The sequence below is a fragment of the Anas acuta genome, chromosome 7 (assembly GCF_963932015.1).
Source record: "Anas acuta chromosome 7, bAnaAcu1.1, whole genome shotgun sequence".
Classification (NCBI taxonomy): Eukaryota; Metazoa; Chordata; class Aves; order Anseriformes; family Anatidae; genus Anas; species Anas acuta.
The window spans coordinates 35,195,505-35,215,718 of NC_088985.1; the positions used below are offsets into that span (position 1 = coordinate 35,195,505).

The 20,214-nt window shown below is 36.3% G+C and overlaps 1 long non-coding RNA gene across 3 annotated transcripts; it reads left to right on the top strand.

The window, feature by feature from the left end:
* The first annotated feature begins 4,351 nt into the window (after nt 1–4,351).
* On the top strand, nt 4,352–20,190 carry LOC137859756 (uncharacterized). Of its 3 annotated transcripts, XR_011098517.1 has the most exons (6): nt 9,223–9,295; nt 9,790–9,903; nt 10,924–11,086; nt 16,629–16,697; nt 17,320–17,388; nt 19,210–20,190. It is a non-coding gene; the product is annotated as an uncharacterized lncRNA (long non-coding RNA). The 3 variants fall into 3 exon arrangements; XR_011098518.1 differs by lacking the exons at nt 9,223–9,295; nt 9,790–9,903 and adding an exon at nt 4,352–4,739; XR_011098516.1 differs by lacking the exons at nt 9,223–9,295; nt 9,790–9,903 and adding an exon at nt 4,354–4,875.
* The last annotated feature ends 24 nt before the right edge of the window (nt 20,191–20,214 follow it).

Genomic DNA, 20,214 nt, shown 5'->3' on the forward strand with positions numbered 1-20,214 from the left:
TGACCAGATTATGTTCTAATTTGAGATAAAATTACACACTCATCCTTAGACCTCCCTAATGTATGAACTTGGATATCTGGATCTGGAGCGGTGGCACTGTGTCCAGCCTGCTTTGGCTCTCAACCTGGATTTGAAATCCAGTTGTGCTTGCAGAGGCTGGGAAGGAGAATGCCCAGAATGGGGGATAAGGGTTTGAAAGAGAAGAATTATCTGAGTAACAGCTATTAAAATTGTCTTCTTCCTCCTGCACTTATTATTATTCAGTAAATTTAAAGTACAGAAAATTCTTGGACGACTTTCATTGTCCATGGAAAATGTGATTTCCTTGGTCAAAATTGCAAGAATGTTTCTAATTCTTTACAGATATAGCATTAATGGCATGTAAATTTTATTTCGTGATTAGTATTAAAATTTTCTTATATCTAGCACTAGTTACAGGACAGTATTTGCTATTGCTGAAACATATCCAGTGGATGAAGATTTAGCTAGATATTGCCAAAGTGTTTTCTCTCCACTTAGAGAAGTGAGAGCAAACCACGAAATGGAAAAGGTAAAGGTGTGTATGGCCTTTAACAAGAATGCAGTAGACATAGGTATAATATATTATTGTATACAAAAATAGCTGGTCATATTTAGGCTAATTTTGAAGAAAACAGCTTCTGTTTCCTTTACTTGTGAACTTCTGAAATGGTAGTGTCAGTAAAGTTCAGATTTTGCTCATTCGGTCGTAAAGACAAAAGAGAAAATCGCTGATTCAGGATGAGAGATTTAGATATCAGTGCTTTAATATTTCCTCTGCTCCCTTCCCTTTTTGCTCTCTAATTTTTGTGTGCTTTACCTGCACCTGGGCAGCTTCTTGCTGGCCCAGTGGAGGGGCAGGTGGGAGTGTGGTAGCACCACACTGCAGCCTGGCTTTCCTGGCTGGAACCTCCTGGAGACTCCTTGCTTCTGAACCAAAGCTTTTGGTGTTGCATGGCTGCATGCCTGCACACTGTTCCATTTCCTCGACATGAAGGTGTTTTACTCCCACACGTATAGTGATGGCTTTAGAAAATTTATGTAGGGAAGTTTGTCACTAGGTGGCAGAATTAGACTGTATTAGTACCAGCATTTTTTATGATGTGTCCACTTGGCTTCTTTGTAGTCCATAAATACCTCTTTGACTAAATCTGGCATTTAATAATATATACATTTTAAAATAGTTTCTAATAAACACAGATCTTTCAAAGAAGCAGTTTTGTAAAATAGCAGGTGTAGTTTGTTGGACTTAAGTATTTTGTTAAAAGTATGATTAATATTTCACTTTGAATTTGAAAACCTGCTCTTCACTCACATATTTTGGAAGTATTTTATTGTTCATGTTTGTAGATGATCTGTAAATTAAAATATATTGTTCTTCTTTGGTTATTTCTAAAGACATATAATATTAAAATATTTCTTTAACTAAATGTACAGAGGTATTCATATGCACAAATGTCTTTTCATGTCTCTATCTGCATTTTTTTATTTTTTTTTTTCACACAAAAATAGCTATTACACAGGCAAAGTTATGTACAAATTAGGTTTTTTCCTACAAGGGATGGTTTTAAAATTTGTATCAGTACAGCAATTGTAGCATAGTTGCCACTATTCTAGTGCAAGAATGGCTTCTGCCTCCTCAGATGAAACCTTTTATTAGGGACGTGAGCAAAACTGAAAATACCCCACTCTAAACTGAAGCAGCAGTGATTATACTGTTTGTATTCTGGTCTTAATTTATGAGTTAGCTTCTAATGAAAAAAAATCATTATGTTCCAATATAGATTATATGTTGGTGCCTAGATTTGACAGATGCATCAGTATGGGTGCGGTGATGCAGAACTTGAGGACATTTGATTTTGAAGAATAATGCATATGTTTTGAAAACACTGTAGAAACCTTTCTGATCTCTTACTATGTGCTGAACTGTTTGGAATATTTGAATGATCATATGAGAATTTCTTTTCTTTTTAGAGGATATGCTATGTGTCATATTGAAGGTGGCTGTGAGCCAAGAGTGTCCTACAGATTTTGAGTTAAGGTCACTGGTCCTAAAGGATCTCATGCTTATGGTCCAGTCTCTGTGTTCCCCACTAGTAGAGAATTTAGTTTATCCTTTATTTAAATTTAAAATTAATTTATTTTTAACTAAGTCCTTAACTCAAGGATTCCTTAGACAGATTAAATAAATAAATAAATAGGAATGCTCAAAGAACATGATGTGTTTTCTGAGCAGACATGAGGGAAATCACATAATTTTACTTTAATACTTAGATTAACTAATATGGACTAAAGTTATTATGTATATTAAATTATATTTATAATAGCCTCTAAAGGACTCCGTAACATAATTTTAAAACTGAGAAATAAAATGTTACTTGATTTCATTTTTATTTTTTTTAATTTTATTTTTAATTTGTGTCTTAGTCAATGTAAGTTCAAGGTAATCCTTCAACCTTACTTCAAGGTAATCAAGTGAGAATGAAACTCATGTAGCCTATCTCATGCTTTCTGGATTTAGGAAGAATATGACTACAATACCAGAAATGTTTTTGTCAATGAAAAAAGTAGACATGCATGCCCTTTCCTGGGACTCCTGGGATGTAGAAAGCTTTTTTTTTTTTTTTTTTTTTTTTTTTTTTAATTGAGAATATGAATTATATTGCTTTTCAGATGTCTGAGATACTGGTCAACAAAAACATTGCCTTGAACATGTTGTCCTTCTGACGTTATTAAAAATTGCAGTTGAAGAGGTGCTCAGTGGGAAGACATCATCTACAGAAAGGAAGAATAACTTCTGCAACTGGCAGATGCTCTGCTATCAAGATAATAACCTTAAAAATAATGTTAGCAATGGAAATAATAAATAGATTTTTTTTTTGAATGAACATTCTGAGTCTTGAATAAAAATAATACTTGAACTGAGTCTTGAATAATACTTAGAACTAGGCAACCCATTTTCAAGTTTTCTGAAGTTCTTATTCTGCATATTTTTAGATGACACCTGAAATGACTTTAGGAATCAGTCTTTCACCCAGAGCCTTTTTCCTTGTAACTCCAACTTGGCACTGCAGTCATTGAAGACGTTTTTCTACCATTGAAGAGTTTCCATAAAATGTAAACATATGCTTTCATAGATGTACTTGATACTTTAAATGGACAGTCCTTATGAACAGTTGTGTGGAATATTTCATATAGACTTAGTGCAGTAAAGCAAGCTTGAACAGGTTCATTTGATAAGAAGCAGATCTTCCAAAGCTGAGACTTCTTCATGCATTTGTAATAATCCTTGAGCTTTCCAAGTAACCAGAGCTGTCTTAAAATATTTTTTTATTTACAAAGTATTATTGTACAAGTTGCATAAAAGCCTCCTACAGATCATTACAGGCAGCATCTAACCTCTGGCATAACCTAAGCAATAGGAGTTTCTTTACAAATTCTCACTCACAGCTAAGCTAGAATAACTGGAGACTTCTCTACAGTAGTTGGTAAATTGTTCCAGAGATTAATTACTCCAGTTAAAATGTATGCCTTGTTTCTGGTGTATACTTCATTAGCTTCGCTCTCCGGTCAATGCATCTTACTGTGCCTTTGCTTACTACATCGAAGAGCTGAGATCCCACCAGGAGGCCTCTGCTTAGATACTTTCTAATCACATTTGAGCTTTTATATTTCACTGCTGCACCAAGCAGAAATGTATTTTAAGTAGTTTTGCTGTAGGTTGGTTGCATTGCAGATTAATCTGTGCTGGTTCATGGCAATCCTCCATTTGGTCTAATATCCAGATTTTTTTATACTATCATGTCATTTTTTGCTATATAAGCGTATATATAGCATATATATGTGTGTTTGAATGTGCATATACATACATGAATTAAATAGCAAAGGAAGTATAACTTAGGCCTGAAATAATTTGTTGTACTGTTTTTTACTGCAGTTTATTTCTGATCAGCATATTATACTCAATGCAACAAAATAGGTTTGTAGTTTGTATTCAGCTGGAAAAAAGTTCAATAAATCAGAAAAGCAACTGCTCTATCTGAAGGAAGTTTTCTCTCCCTCTTTGGTAAAGTACAAGAGAATTCTGTTTAAATGAAGCATGCAATTTTAATCAATTGTACCCCCCCCCCCCGAAAAAAAAAAAAAAAAAAAAAAGACAAAAAAAGACAAAAAAGAAACAGCTGCTGCTTGTTAATTAGTGAATGCCTTCACCAATGGATCATCATTTATTCATTACTTTCAGCGCAGCCTTAAATTCTGTAAATAAAGGTGTTATCACCATGCAATATGACTGCCTGTTCATTTGCAACTAAGCAGCTCAGATAATACATGAAGAGTTTATTTTTAAATACAAACATATGAGCTTCATACTCACAGATTCGTTGCTTTCATCCAATAATTGCTTTAATAGTCCTTCAGCCTCTCCTGGAAAGCTATGTACTGCATCACCTGGCCATTTGTTGGTCCTCTGCTAGGTTCACTTCAGTACATCAGTGTACTTTTTGTTATTCATTTCATGATAGTAGCCTTAACGTCTCTAATCACTCGTTTTGTATCTATTCATAGCTTTTGTTTTTTAAATGAATTGCCTCTGTGGTGACTCCAGGAACTCCATGGCTTCCTGTGTGACCTTTACAAGGAAATCCAGCAGAGACTGCTTCACTGAAAAAAATTTGGCTTGATGGTGCAGATACAAAAGTATAAATAAGAAAACCACAATAGTAAGTACAAATAGGCAGTGATAATCACACCTCATTGGCCATATAGATTATGTCAGTGATTAGAGATTGTAAAATACAATTTGGTTTAGCTTGTTCATCTACTAGCTTGGTATGTTGCTGGCTACCTTTCATATAGGTATGTATTATGAATCAAGGAGAAAAAGAGATATAACCAGTTTGTACCCGTCATTATCTCTGACCCTGTCTTCACCTTTTTGTTCCATTCAGTCTAAATGAGCCTTTTTCATCCTGAGCCCTTTCTTTATTTTTTCCTCTTCTTTGTAAGTCTTTATCTCATTGTATTTATTTGCCACAAGCTGTTAGTTTAATTTATGGCTTCTTGTTGGGTTGGAATCTTGTCCTGCCGCCTCTTTCTGAATGCTGGTTGGCAGCAGATGAGAGGGGCACTCACCTGAGTCATAAGAGTATGGCATAAGCACAAAGTTCAGATGGCCTTGGAAAAGCTCAGAAGGGTTAGTGTCTGAAGTCAGAATATAAGTAAAGCTGAAAAGCATAATATGCATACTCCTTAATAAAAAATAAAATTAAAAAGAGAGAAATAAGTATAATTATTAAACAATTTTGCCTTATTAGGATATTTTTCCTTTATCTTGCTCTTAGACCAGCTTGAAGCAAAAAAAAAAAAAAAAAACGTTTATCTCCATGACACATTTTCCAGAGAAATATAACACAGTCAAACATAAGGCTAAATTCAAATGGACAAAAATTTGAGTCTTCTATTCTTCTTTTCTTCCTGGTCTTTCATACTTTTTTCCTCCCCCTTTTGTCTTGTTCCCTTCTTTACCTCCCCCTTACAAGCAATTTTAGCACTAAGCACTACCTCTGTGCTCAGTTGTTGTAGTCTTATCTTTTGTTTTGCCCTTGCCTGTAGGTATGTTCTTCGTAATAGGTTTTGCAGCTTGTTTCTTCCAGCTTTTATTGTTTGTATTTCCCCACTTCACCATAGAGTTGGGAGCCTCTCCAGGTGACTCTGGGCCTCTGCCAATGTTGCGTATCTACCTAGAAAATACTTGCTTTGGGTTACCGAGCTAAGGAACACAAAGAACTAGAAAATGAAAAATCCAACTTTAAGGTCTGTTTTCGTTTCAATAATTAAAAAAAAAGTTACAAATAATTATGAATCTAACAGATATGTACAGCTTATTTAATCATATTTTGCTTTTTCAAATGGCATTTTTAAGAGATGCTGAAGCTATTTCGAAGTCTCTGTCAATGGCTGTAAGTGAAGTATTTTCTCATACTAGCGGTGTGAGTCCTCACCACAAATTTGAATGTTTTATGACATGAAAGACAGCTAACTGAAAATTGTAATACAAGTTCTGTTGTTTGTGTAAGCAAGCTGGAAGCTATAAAATATCAGAAGATGGTATTGTGAAATAGGAAGACTGGATGCCTACCAGTCATAGGCTAATACTATGCTATTAAAATGAATTTGTCCAAACATATATATATATATTTGAAAATACTTTATTCCCTACTTTCTATAGGACAACCAATAAGTTTCTGGTCTAAAATAACAGAATTAGAAGTCTTAAATAGATAAACTATACATAGTATTAGATTATGTTATATGCATTATAATTAACATTACGGTGATTTTTAAATGGTTTAATAGTTATATAATGTTCTGTATATGTTATTTACATTATAATTGCCATGATAATGTTATACTATAAATGACAAGCTATTGTAGTCTTTCAACATTCATTTATCGGTATTCTGAGAGACCGTATATTCTTTTATATCAGGCTTAGCTGTTATTTGCACATTTATCCAAAACTTACTCTGTAACCATTTTCTCACATACCATTGACAAAAATGAATGTATGGGTGGTTAGAATATTTTAAATCATCATACAATAGCTTTTATCTGCCAATATTTGCTTGATTATTTTTTTTTCATATGCAGGTGAAGGTGTGCGTACATATTATTCCTGATAAATAGGGTTTTACTCCTTAGTAGTTGCTTCTCATAAAGTACACAATAGGTACTACTGTGTTCTGTTATCTCATCCAATGGGATTTAATTTCCATTATTATGTCCCCATATGTCAAAAATAGATCTAGGTGAAATGGGAAAATGTGGGCTATATAATGTTAAATGTAGTGATTTCAATATTAAATATTACATTCACAATGATATTTTTACTTTCAAATTCATTTTTATTAACAATTTTTCCCCTTCATCATTCTACTTTTTTATTCTTAGATTTGAAAAAAAAAAAAAAGTAACCGAGAAAAATTAATATCTTTATTTTAAAATATGCTTGTCCACAGCTACACTCTGGGAGGCTTCTGCAAAACATGGGGAGCCCTGAGATCTTTGGCATCCCTTTCTGTGTCAGACTTCATGTGCATACACTCAGTGTATATATTTTGTGAGGGAGTAGCTTGAAGAAAGCTCATATCTCCATATGCAAAACCAAGGAGTCCTTGCACATCACTGTCCACTGTGCCATGTGGTCTGATGATTATCAAGGATTAGAAAACTGCAGATGTTTGTCAGGTGAGTTTGGTGAGAACCACTGTTTCAAGAGCATACTACCTAGGAAGGGCAGATAGCCCCAAATTAAACTAGTCTGCATTAGACATTGCTCTTCATTTCCAGAATTTAATTTCTGTAGGCTGTATGGTACCACCCAAATAATGTCATTTTAGGTCTAGAGTTCTGTAGGTGGGTAATTATGTCAACCTATAAGCTATTTCCAAATTACCACCCTCTATGTAAAGTCCTATAGATTTATTTACAGATCCTCAGCATAAAAACTTTTGGGGAGCATCTGCAGTTACTTACTCTGTAAATCCATAGAAATACTTGTGTGCTGATTGCTGCATTGTTTGACACCTATTCAGCCCTAATGGTTGGCAATCACAGAACTGATGATTACAGGGGAGGCTGATAAACTTCTTGTTAGCCTCCAGCAACCTTATTCTTAAAACCTGTGTTCCTTGGGATGATTTTTAACTGTTCTGGCTTTTTCTTCCCTGAGCTCTTGTCATCCGTAGAAAATATTTCTGCTTCCTGTAGCTTGGCATTCTTCAGAAAGTAGCTTGTGCACATGTTCTTGCACAGTTATCACACATCCTTACCTGGTGGGACAACCACCCATCTTCTGTAGGTTTTTTCCTTTGGAGCATGTGTGTGTCCATATACCACATGCTGCTGATTTGCCCAGGATTTTGGTAAACAGTGCTGGTTTTACTATGCAGTTTTAAGCCTGACAAGTAGCTGTGCTGCTCAGTGTGATATTTTGAAAAATTGAACAGGAAGCAAGTGTTGCATGGTTTTTTTTGATGACCTGCCCATCATTCCTGGACTGCTTTAAATGCTTCTGGAACTGATGGGGTCGCCATCTCCTAAATACTTCCTTATAAACTCTAGGACAGCATGTTAAAGCTATCTTCTGCATTCAGGAAATGAATGTTATGATTTACCATCTTTGCTTAAATAAATAAATAAACAAAACAAACAAACAAACAAAAAAAAACCAACAATATTTTGTTTTCTTCTCATCTCTGTCAAAGTACTTATTTGTGACCAAGGAGATGGTATTTGGATACTGTCTCAGTTTAGAAAACATTTAACATTTTCTGGCTAATGTGCAGCTGTACATTCAATGATACGGTGAATTATAGAACAGTATTGCTACTTTTGTTAGCTAAAATAAATTTTTTAGACTAATTGTCTGAATCCTGAACGCTTTCAGCACTGCCCCATGTGCAGCTCTTCCTACAAACCTGTTCCTTGCAGTATCAGCCAGACTGTGACTGGTTGAGGAGGATGAACAGTGATCACAGCAGCATCCTGCGTACAGCTTAGTTTGCTTTATTTACATTCCTTACTGCATATTTAGTAAATGTATTGATCTAGTGTAGAATTATTGTATCAGTCACAGGCTGAGCCAGTGTAATATTATATTTTGAATCAAATTATACTTTGTTATATCCAAGACAACAAAGCTTTTTTGATGTGAATTTAACCATAATATAGCTAACACTTTGCATATTCATTTCCATGGTGGTAGGTCTGCTTACTAGTGGGATAAATATATCCTTGAACTGGGAAAAGCACTGTGATAAATGTAAATTATTTCTCATTTGAAAAATAAACAGAAAAGTTCTACTAGTGGTAACTGGCACTTGGTTTTAAAGTGATTGACACAGAAATTTTATTTGTCCAAGCACTGCATTGAAGACTCATTAGTTGAGAGAGTCCTACGGTTTTGTTAATTGTAACCTCTGAGAGATAACTGCAGATAATTAAGCACCAATCAGATTTGGGTCTGACTGTAGTACACAGAATCAAACAAAGATATCTGTCTCAGGAAAATAAGAAGTATTTCTACATCAGCATAGTGAGATTTTTGGAATAACCAGCTAACTAGCAGGGGAAAAATGTAATTGCACCAAGGACTGTGTGCTAGATTTTTGAAAGGCATACAATAATATGGTTGTCTGTAATAGCAGGAGGCTGGACTTCATGACCTGGAAGATCTCTTTAAGTCCTGAATTCTTCATTTTTGAGATAAATAAGTGTATATATATATAAACTGTATATAAACATATAGTATCACAGTGGAACCACACTGACGGACCAGATAAGAGTCATAGTAGCAGAGGATGTTAGCTGAAAATTAACACAAATGTGATAGTCTAATCTTTTAAGAAAATAAACAAATAAAAACCACTGATATTTCTTTTGCTGCAGCATTAAGGTGTTATATGGTTCTGGCATTGTATTTTTATTTTTCTTAGTCTGATCAAAAATTATTTTGCCTATATTCAATTTCTCTTGTTTGGTTAAGATTTTGAGAACCAGAATGATTTTAAACTGAATTGAGAAGTGGATGATCCAAGAAGCACTGTGATGTGGCTGGTAGAGTTAATGATGCTGAGAATGTCTGAAGGACACTATTCAGTAAAAAAGAGAAAAAGGATAAGAATGAAAATGCAAGATAAACATTTGTTAGTTTAATGTTTTCAATTTCACTGTCACCTTCAGTCTGTTTAATCCTATAAGTGCTTAAAGCCCTCCAATGACTTGATAACAGATACGAATTGAAAGAGATGTTTCTGCTGGATGTGGGGAAAAGCTCTTCACCATGAGGATGGCCAAGCCATCCATGTGTACCGTGTGTGACAGGTAACCCAGAGAGGTTGTGGCCCATCTTCATCGTCAGAAGTTTTCAGGGCAGACTAGCTAAATCCCTGAGGAACCTGGTCTGACTTCAGGGCTGACCCTGCTTTGGGCAGGAGCTGGGGTGGAGATGTCCTCAGGTCCCTAACACTTTTAACAATCCTATGATCCTACGATGAAGGCAGTTCTAGACATTCACTGAAGAAACGCTGAGGAGTTTAAGATCTTACCATTTGTGCTGGAGATAATGCTTGACTGGAGAGCTGATGGAGACATTAAGCAGCTGGTGAAAGCTGTTCCAGGCACACATGCTTGACTGTATTGAAGAATTTGAAGAACTATCACAGAATCCCATCTGCTGGTTTTATTTTAGTGCCACTAACCTCCAGCAATAGGCAGTACAGAAATGCAGTAACAAGCCTCTGAAGAACAAAAGCATCTTAAATATGTTTGCTTTTTAAGTACGAAAAGGGTGTTTTAAGAGTTTACGCAAGGAGAGAGAAACCTGCTTTCAGAGACACTGTTCCTCCTTTTTGGGACAGAGGCCTCACTCCAGGTCATTTAGGCTTCAACAGTGTCCAGCACCAGATTAGGAACTGAGAATTCAGTAGGAAGAAGTATGGTGTTTGGTGTAGGGTTGGGATGTTGTGATGACATTCCCTTTCTGAAGTGATGGATAGTCAAGGCAGTAGGGGAGTTGAGATCTGAATGTGGATTACTTAGTGCTTGCTTCTCTTCTCCTGTCCGTCTTCTTTCTCTCCTTTGAAGTGAGGTGACCCTTTGAGAGGTTTCAGAAAGCTCTTAGCAGTGTGTCAGACTTTTCAAATATATTCACAATATTATTCATTGTCTTTCCAAGGTCAAGCATTTTCAAGTCTCTCACATACTAGGGTTTGGCTACCACTGGTGCATTTTTACTCTTATTGTCAGAAATTTACATGGTAATGAATACTCTTTTTTTCAGCAGTGATAATGATGTCTTGGTTTTGCAGCAAGTTAATTTATTTTCCTTCTGTATTTCTGAAGTTTCAGTCTGATGCTAGCTAGTTGTGCTGACCACTTGGATGTCATTGAGTACCTGAGATCACAAAGTGCTTCTTGGGAAGCCAGACTTCTGGAGGTCCTGTACTCGGCTGCAGATGGAGAACCTTTTCCCATTACTGAATGGATAATTAATGACAGCTGTAAGGTAGGTGTTATCTCCACATTTTGCAGAGAAGACAGCATTGTCCCAAATGTGAAAAGGTTAATCTTTTACATTCATGTTAGTCCTGTGGTGGTGCATTTCTGAATCCTTTGGGCAAGGTTGTGTTTCTGCTTAGTGGAAAATTATTTGCCTGAAAGGACAATGCCACTGATGTGGGTTCAGGAAAGTGAAGAACAGTGAAAACGTCTGAAAAGTGGGGGAGTGGATGAAACCCTGCTAATACAAAAAGAACGAACAGAATAATCTCTACAACTAGAGGACAGTGATACCTCCACTGCAGTGGGTTTGTAATTAGACCTCTCCTCTTTAGTTGTATTTCATTAATTTACCATTAATGAAACAATAGTTCCTTAATAAGAAATGGGATAAGACAAATTACCATAATAGTAGCTGATAAAGGATATGAGAGGGGGTCTTCCTTGCCTAAAATTGGAAGCTTTATAGTTTTATGAAAAGTACGACAATTTGTTTTACTTGTAGGTTTTCATGAAACAGGAGATAGGCAGAATTGCCTGTTTTTGGTTTCACATCAGAGAGAGACACAAACTTGCATTAGCAAACAAAATTGGACATATTTAGTAATGGCTCAGTAAATATTAGTAAATGGGTGGTATAATTTAATCAGTATGGTTGCAGTTGATAAGGTGTTGAAAAGCTCTGATCAAGACTGCTGGGAGGCTAAATGAAAAGCTGAAGATTCAGAGATAAGGATTGATGGATATAATGTTATTCTAATTGAGAATAGTAGAGAACGTAAAGCACTGAGAAATTAAATTGATGACCTGTAAAACAAGCTTAGGTTAAGAAAAAAATCAGATTGATAGAGGTTCCTGCAGGAATGCAGGCAGAGCAAGGGGCAAGAGAAGACAGAATGTGTTGGATAAGCTTAAATATTGCCTAATTGTTTTCTCAGGTAAGATAATATGAATTTAAGAAGTGTTATAAAAGTTTGGGTGTCAGGAAAAACCTGTGCACTGTGGCTAGAATTTAATCTTCTATTTTTATTTTTATTTTTATTTTTATTTTTATTTTTATTTTTATTTTTATTTTTGTAGCACTGAGGGTGAGGCTGGGTTTTTCTTACCCCAACCTTACCCCTTTCCTTACAAATCCCCTTTCTTCCCAGCGATGTCCTGTTTGGGAGCTGTTGGGTGTGCTGAGATTGCCTGTCCCACATCTCACACCACTCTGCTCCCCAGAGTAACCTAAGCACATGGTTACTCAGTTGGGGGGTGAGAAGCTTTGAAGAGAAAGGGAAAGGTGTGGGACAGCATGTCTCTGAGAACTGTCCTGCACGTAGAAATAACCTTTGTTCTTTAAGCTTTGTCCCGTTTGCTTGTACTGTGTCTGACTTCAGACTGCCATTGGAGATGAATATAATTTGGAAAACTACCAAATTCAGCACCTTCTCTGGGACTTTGTTGCAGCCATACTGTTTTTATTGTTGCCAGACCTTTGGTTGGAAAAAACAGTTCGATTACAGCCTTCAGCAACTTCTGCAGGGTGCACATGGGGGACATGGACAGGCAGCAGAGGGAGTGCAGCATTTCAGAACGGAGCAAGGGGTCAACGCTTTGCCACGGTCTGAAAAAGTCAAAGCTGGAAGTGAAGAGAAATCTGAAACGGGAGCATATTGAAAGTCCAATCAATCCACTTAACTTTCTTTCCTGTTATTTAAGATGGTGCTTCTGGTGCTTACTAGTATACACCTGAGGCTGTAAATATTCATACCAGAAATTAGAATAATAGGATCATAGAATATCCCTAGTTGGAAGGAACCCCCACGAATCATCATGTCCAACTCCTGGCTCCACACAGGACCACCCAAAAAACAGACCCTATGTCTGAAAGCAGTGTCCAAACACTTCTTGAACTCCCTCAGGCTCGGTGCTGTGACCACTGCCCTGGGCAGCCTGTCCCAGTGCCCAACCACCTCTGGGTGCAGACCCTTTCCCTTCTAGGCCCTTCACTATCTTTGTAGTCCTTCTTCAGTTTTATATCCTTCTTACTTGATGGCACCAAAAACCGTGCGTAGTAGAAGAGGTTCCTCAAAGAGGCTTGTATAGGATTTCCCTTTGTAATTACCACTAGGTTTGGGATTTGCCTCGATGGCAGAAAAAAAATGGTCTGGCGAGAGAAAAATGGTCTCTCTGTACCCCAGCAAAATCTGCTGCTGTGTGCTGGAGTTGTGAGCTGACACTGGGAATTACTCAAGTAGCAAATCTGGAACTTGGCTTTATACCAGCATAGAAAATGAGCCGTACCCACAGCATGTGTCCAGGGACTGGGGGCTCTTCTTGCCTGCAGAAATATTGAGTGTGCCCCTCTGAGCTAGGCATGGCATGGCCTGGGGAATGGCGCAAGTCCACATGCCTTGGAAAAACAAAGCTGACACTTTAAAGACAGGCCTGGCTGAAGTCAGAAGGAAAAAAGAAGCTCATTCATCTAGAGGGTTTATGTAAAATTGGCTAGGGGAGTTGTAAGTCTGTCAAAATGACAACTGAGCACAAAGAGGATGCAACAAAATGAGGAATGAATGACGGAAGACCCAAAGAGGGAATAAGTGAGGGAAGGGGTTTCAGTATGGGGAAGGACCAAGGCTGTACGGGACTGCCCAGAGGAGAAGTGGAGAGTAAAATGTGAGCGTGAGCATCACAGGGCTGTGGCATGGCATGCACCCACAAAAGGGCAGGGGCTGTGGGCAGACTGCAGTGCCTGCACACCCCAGAGATGGGTTGAGAGAGGAAAAACAAGCTTCAGAAGACTGAAGTCTCTCCTCTCTAGTAAATCTGGAGGATTTGTTTTCTTCCGAGCTCTTATTTTTCTTTAATTTAGGTTTGCGATTTAAAGTGGAAGGTTGAAAATAACTGCAAAGGAAGAAATAGTCCAAAACTCATATGAAACACATTTTTAAGGAAAAGAATCATAAAAAAAATCACTGAATTAATATATTTTTGATACATTCCTAATGCATTTCAAAATTATATCAGTGATAAAGCAGGAGGAGTTTGATTAATTTTTGCAGCTGTTCCCGACCTGTGCTTTTATACAAGTGTGTATGCCTGGTGCAGACTACGTGGGCATTACCTAGAGATTCTTTCCAGCCATCTGTTTGATGCAGTTTCCATGTTACCAGGCTTTAGTTACTGCCAAAATAAAATTAATGATTTCTGCACTAATCTAATGACTCCTCACTGCATCCTCAAGTGGGCTCTAAGTAACAACAGTGGTATTAAATGCTTTGGTGCTTTATTCTTCTTTAATACCTTAGTCCGTACCTTAATGCCAGCCACCATCATCCTGTATTAGATTGCTACAGGATATGTATCACATGTTTCAGAGGACTCAGGGTTGTTGTTTCAGTGTGTGAGCCTTCCTGGGCTCCAGCAGAAAGTTCCCAGCACTGCTGCTGGAGCAGCTTGCTTTTGGGATTGTTCCCTCAAGGACTTTTTAGCTTCTTATTCCTAATGTTGATGATTTTGCAAAGTATTCAACATTGAGGTTCACTTTCCACTCTGTAGTCGTGGCAGGGCCTGCACAGTGCGGACATGACAGGTATCACGTCATGTAATGTAATTTCTAAAATGCTCTTTGTTAAAATTATGGCTGTCGGTACTAAATAATCATGAAGAAATTGCTCTGGCACTGACAGAGAATGGAACAGAAACTACTGGTAAGAATGAGGTAGCTGCAATAAGCATAGCTTTCTTTTATTTTAATTGTTAAATGGAATATGCTGTTGTTTATGTCTTTCACTGCTGTAAAGGACTCATGGAAGACAGGACGGTATCACAGGCAGATGTGAATAATTTCTACATATTGATTTTCTGGCTCTTGGCTTATTATTTTAAATGTATTTCCTTCTTCAATTTTCTGATTTTTTGTTTGTTTATTTGGAGCTTGGTCAATTTGTTAGAAGACAAGAAGAAAAAGCTAAGAGGAAAGCCTGATATTTCTCTGTCTTCCAGCTCAGAGATGGGTGGCTCAGATAATGGCAAAGGAGTGCTTTTTTTCACCAGTAAAGTTAAAATGTGAATACTGGACCTCAGCTAAGTGCTGTAACTTGCCTGTTTCACCTCTAGTGTTCAGTCTTCTGGGCCCTCGGCACTCATTAAATTGTGGAGCTCAGCCTCCTCCTCCAAATGTTCTCCTGTATCTGTGGGATTTACAGCCACTGTTTTCTCATAACAAAACCAAAAATCTCTCTCATGCAGAGCTAGATGTAAAGCAAGAAATTCAAATACACAAACATGCTTTTTGGCATTCCCCTGAGGACATTGCAAACCGTATTTAAGCTGCTGGAAATGAAACACTGATTTTTTATTTTTATTTTTTTATTATTATTTTTTTCTTCTCTGCTGCTTCCCTCTGATCTTCAGGACCTTTTTTACTTTCATGACTGTCCCTCTAGTAAACAAAAAATTAGCATGTCTTACCCAACCTTGTTAATGCTCACCTTTAAATTTTCCAAGGAGATGCTTCTTCACCTCAAATCATGAGCTCAATGCTTGTGCAGCAAATTTACAATCCGCTCTAGGACTGAAGAATATTCAAGGTGTTAGGGCATCTAATATTTCTTCAGAAAAGTGTACTAGGCTACAATTAACTTGATTTATCTTTGGGGAAAAAAATCTTAATCTTTTATCTTTTATCTTTTAAAATGAAAAAGTAATTTGCATCTTTAATAGTAAAATAATCTAATGTGAATTACCTGGGGTCTTTTAAGATAAAACTCCTTCTTAGTTCTGTCTGACAGTGACACTGCTGGGGATGTAAACATGAATTCCCACTACTGAATTTTATTCAGAAAAAGGCAGTTTTTCTTTTAAAGAAGTAAAAACATTATTCTTTGTATTTGATTTAGCCTGGTGTTATGTAATACCTTCATGTACTTCAAAATTTTGCATTATTGTGCATAGAATATTATTGTATGTAGCATACTCAGAATGAGTCATTGAACTGAACTCTAAATAGAGAAAATTGTATTTTTATATCAAACCAATTTTAATAGCAGGCCATGTTGATTACACAGAAATAGAGAAATAATAATGAACTGTTATTAATAGATGACAAGTAGCCATGTTTTTATACAAGTTGTACTAAATGTTCATACTGGAAAGACATCCTAGAAGATAATAGGACACTAAGCTTTGTGAGTAGTGTATATAAATTTTAAATTATCTCATCTAACGCACAGTTTTGTATATGATGGTTGCCTGCGTGTTATATCATGAAAATACTTCAACTAGAATTTCAAACATTTGTTTTAAAATATTTTATTTTTTTTCTGTTTGTGTAAATGAAATACATTGGCCATGCTACCAGGTATCCGAGGAATAACATCTACAGATATACAGGGCTAACTCTGTCAAAAAACAAAGTTTGTTCCAAGATTCAACTTCTTTTTTTTTTTCTTTTTTTTTTTTTTTTTTGTGTCATAGTCAGGAATTATTACCTTTCATAATAACAAAACGCCACAATGTCACTTTCTCTTTACTTTTTGTTTGTTATGTTTTTCCCAAAGGTGCCACTACTGCCAGTTGTCAATTCGTCTTTGTTTTAAGCAATGAAGTGGACAAGTTGCCAGAAAAAAGTAAGTTATTTGAACACTTTACAAAAGGAGGCTTCTATAAGTGTCACAGAAAAGTTTTGCCTTACTGGGGAATATATTAGGACCTCTCTGTGACATTACTGACTGCTTTTTATGTATAGATAGCTTTAGAAGAAGGAAAAGGTTCATAATACTAGGATACGCTTTCCTCTGTTCCATTTTTTTAGGTCATTTTAAAATCAGAAAATATTTCTAGCATTCCTTCTACTTCAAGATAGTATCTGCAAAGAAAAGGAATATACTGATATTCTGTTAACTCAGCATTTTGAAAATAATAACAATTGAAATCTCCAAAAGAAGCTACTGAAAATTATGGAACTTAGTTTTCTTTTTGTTCTTTATGTGCTGTGGACTTTAAAATACAGCAGCTCAGGCAGTTGTCAAAGGTGACTGAGGTGGGCAGAACAGGGTGCAATTTCACAGTGGTAGTGAACCCAGAGCAGGAAATGAGGACGAAAGAAGTCAGAAGAATGGGTGAGACTGGGATGGGGTCATGGGCATCGGGATGGAGGCAGAAAGTTGCTCTGGATGTGATGGAGCTGAGATACTCCACCTGTGACACTGATAATCAAATGCATGCTTTGTATTCTACCCACTGTTTCAGGAAGCATATCTATTGCTGCTGCTTCTGATGAAAAAGAATGGTCGAGTAAAGAGTCACAGATTCCATAAGGTATGATTTCTGTGTTTTCAGAGTTTTCAAAGTAGTTTAAGATGTCTTTAAGTCAAGTAACATCACCATTGCAAAGTCAAACATTGAAAAATGCAGAATTAATGTTGCCCCCCTTCCCCCCCCCCTTTTTTTTTTTTAATGGCCCATTTCTCCAAATAAAGCATTATCTAGTGTATTACCTAATCAGATGTTTATTTTTCCCCACAGGGCCCTTCACACATAAATAGCACCCAATAAAAGTACTACTTATGCATAGCTTACATTTTCTACAATGGAAAGGGTCTGTAGGTAATGATTCCCCTGCACTTGCAAAGTTGCCAAAACCCTCAGAACAGAGAGGTGGGGGCTTTTTAAAATGGCTTACATGAAGAAAGATGTGCTTTTCTACCAGCACGTTGTATTTTATTTTGAGAAAAATCTTGCTTTTTTTTAACCAATTGGATAATTATGTAAGGAAAACACCAAATACAGTTAGGAATGTGTTTATCGAGAGAGAGTACTTAATAATGAGCAGATTGCTCAGCTATCAAATTACCAGATTGGTTTTGATTGAAGTACCTTCAAGTGGAAGATTCCACAAGTTAAAACCTACTACATTTGGTAAAAACTGGCTACAGAGCAGTGATGGTGAAAAGCTTAGCAAACTGGTGGATTGTAAATGAATGGCTCATAAAAACAGTGTGCTGGTTTATCTGCATTCATACCGAGCCAAACAGCCTGCAGTGGTATATTAAACTGTTAAAATTACTCACCATTCCTATGTTTTTCAACAATAGCACCTTTTCAAATTAATATATGCTGTATTTTCAGATAGCCTGCCTTAAAGTGTTTCTAAAATGATTTTTATTCCTGCTCTTAGTTTGATTGGTCACAATCATGGGTCACATTTCTTAATGTTATATTTAAAAGTACATAAAATTATTCTTGTGCTGATGGTATATGCCAGAAAGGTGTGTATTCATAAATACATTAAAAGATATAAATTCAGATATGTAAAGTACAATGTAATAAAGCATTAAAAATGTATTTTCATTTGTACAGACATACAGTGCTTGCATAATGCTTCTTTTCTCAAAGTGCCTTAAAGCCAGCCTTGTATAGATAGGTAAATCTGAAGTTAGAAGACCATCCTATTTGTCTAGAGTTAATAAATAAATAAATGGGAGGGGAGGAGCTTCTTAAAAAGAAACAAATCTTTGTCATGATAATGCCACTAGATATTCCACTTCCAAACTAACTGAATTCCATGAGTTCAAAATGTTATCTCAACATACTCTAGATTTTAATGCTTCTCTCTTAAAAGTATTACATAAAAAGTGCAGCTACCTGTAACATATGGGACAGCTTTATCTTTTCGTAACGTGTGGTATAGTTATCTAGAAGGATGGTCGGTGTGCAGGATGAAATGAGCATTACTGAGTTTATAAAATTACACTTCAGAGGAATCTTCTAAAATAAATAATGGATTTGTTTACTGATATGGGAAACTTTATAGTTAAATTAAATAATTCAGTTACTTGATTGGAAGTTAATAAAAGATAATATTGTATATTCAAATGATCAGAAGAAAGTAGAATTGAAACTAAGAAAAAAGTTACATTTCTGTTTATTTTTTGAGCATTTGAAAATACTCAAAATATACCTGGGAATTAAAAAAAAATTAAAAATAAATTGCTACTCTGATAATTTTATTATTATTATTTTTAATCTAAGAATACTAAACCCAAGAGATTTGATGGAGGGTAAGGAGGTAAATATGCAATTTTCTTTTTGTTTACTGTGTATTTATTCATTTTCTTTTATGGTGTTTTGTACTTACAGTTCTACTGATTAGCATAATAGCAGCATTGTCATGCACTGCTTTAGGGAGAGCACATTGTGTTCTTGCCTGCCTTGCCTTGCCTGGAAACGAGAGTTATCTGGATCAGGAACATCATGCCTCCTGCTGAGGGAGGAGCATGGAATATGTGCATGGGAGATGAAATCAGAAAGGACGAGGAGACAACAGCATGCTCTGCTCAGATCTCTCCCAGGAAGAGATGTGGGTCACCATAAAAACTGAACGGATGTTGTATATTTTTGAAGGTAATATAGAACTGGAAGTTTACGGAGCACAGAGATAGTTCAATATGTTACGACAGGGCATAAAGCCTGTGTTGACAGCACTTCTTGAAACCAGATACTAAAGGTCCATACTCTGAGCAGCTGTCACAGAGTAACATACGTTGAATTTCACATCCTGGTGTATCCCATGGTAATTTGTTTGCTTACACTGTCCCTAAGAATGTGAAACCATTCAGATGGTTTTTGCAATGGAATTTTGCATGACACCTGCATGTCTGATCAGAAAGTCACTAATTTTGTATGAAAAAAAACACAGCCAACTACTACTCACATCCTGGGAGAAAAAATGTATGTATATCTAAACAAATAACTTTGTTTAATAACTTTATTTATTTATTTTTTCCTCCACCTCCAAAAGCTACAGATCCCTTTTGGCCTGGATTGTTTTGTATCTGAGTATGTATAATGTATTTGCTTATCTGATACTTGGAAGGATTCCAGGTTATATGATTACTGTGCACATAACCCACTCCTCACTTTTGCTATTAAAAAATCAGCTTGAAGTATGCCAATAACTACACTTTATTGGTTTTAAGTTTACAGTATGTTTGGTTTTGCTTGCCTTTGTTTTGGATAAGGAATTACATTTCTTTTTTTCCAGAAGACTAGAAAGCTCTAGCTTTAGCCATGTGTAACACATAGATGTTCCTTCCCCCTCTACACCCCATTATAGATATATGCTACTTCTGACATAACAAAAGT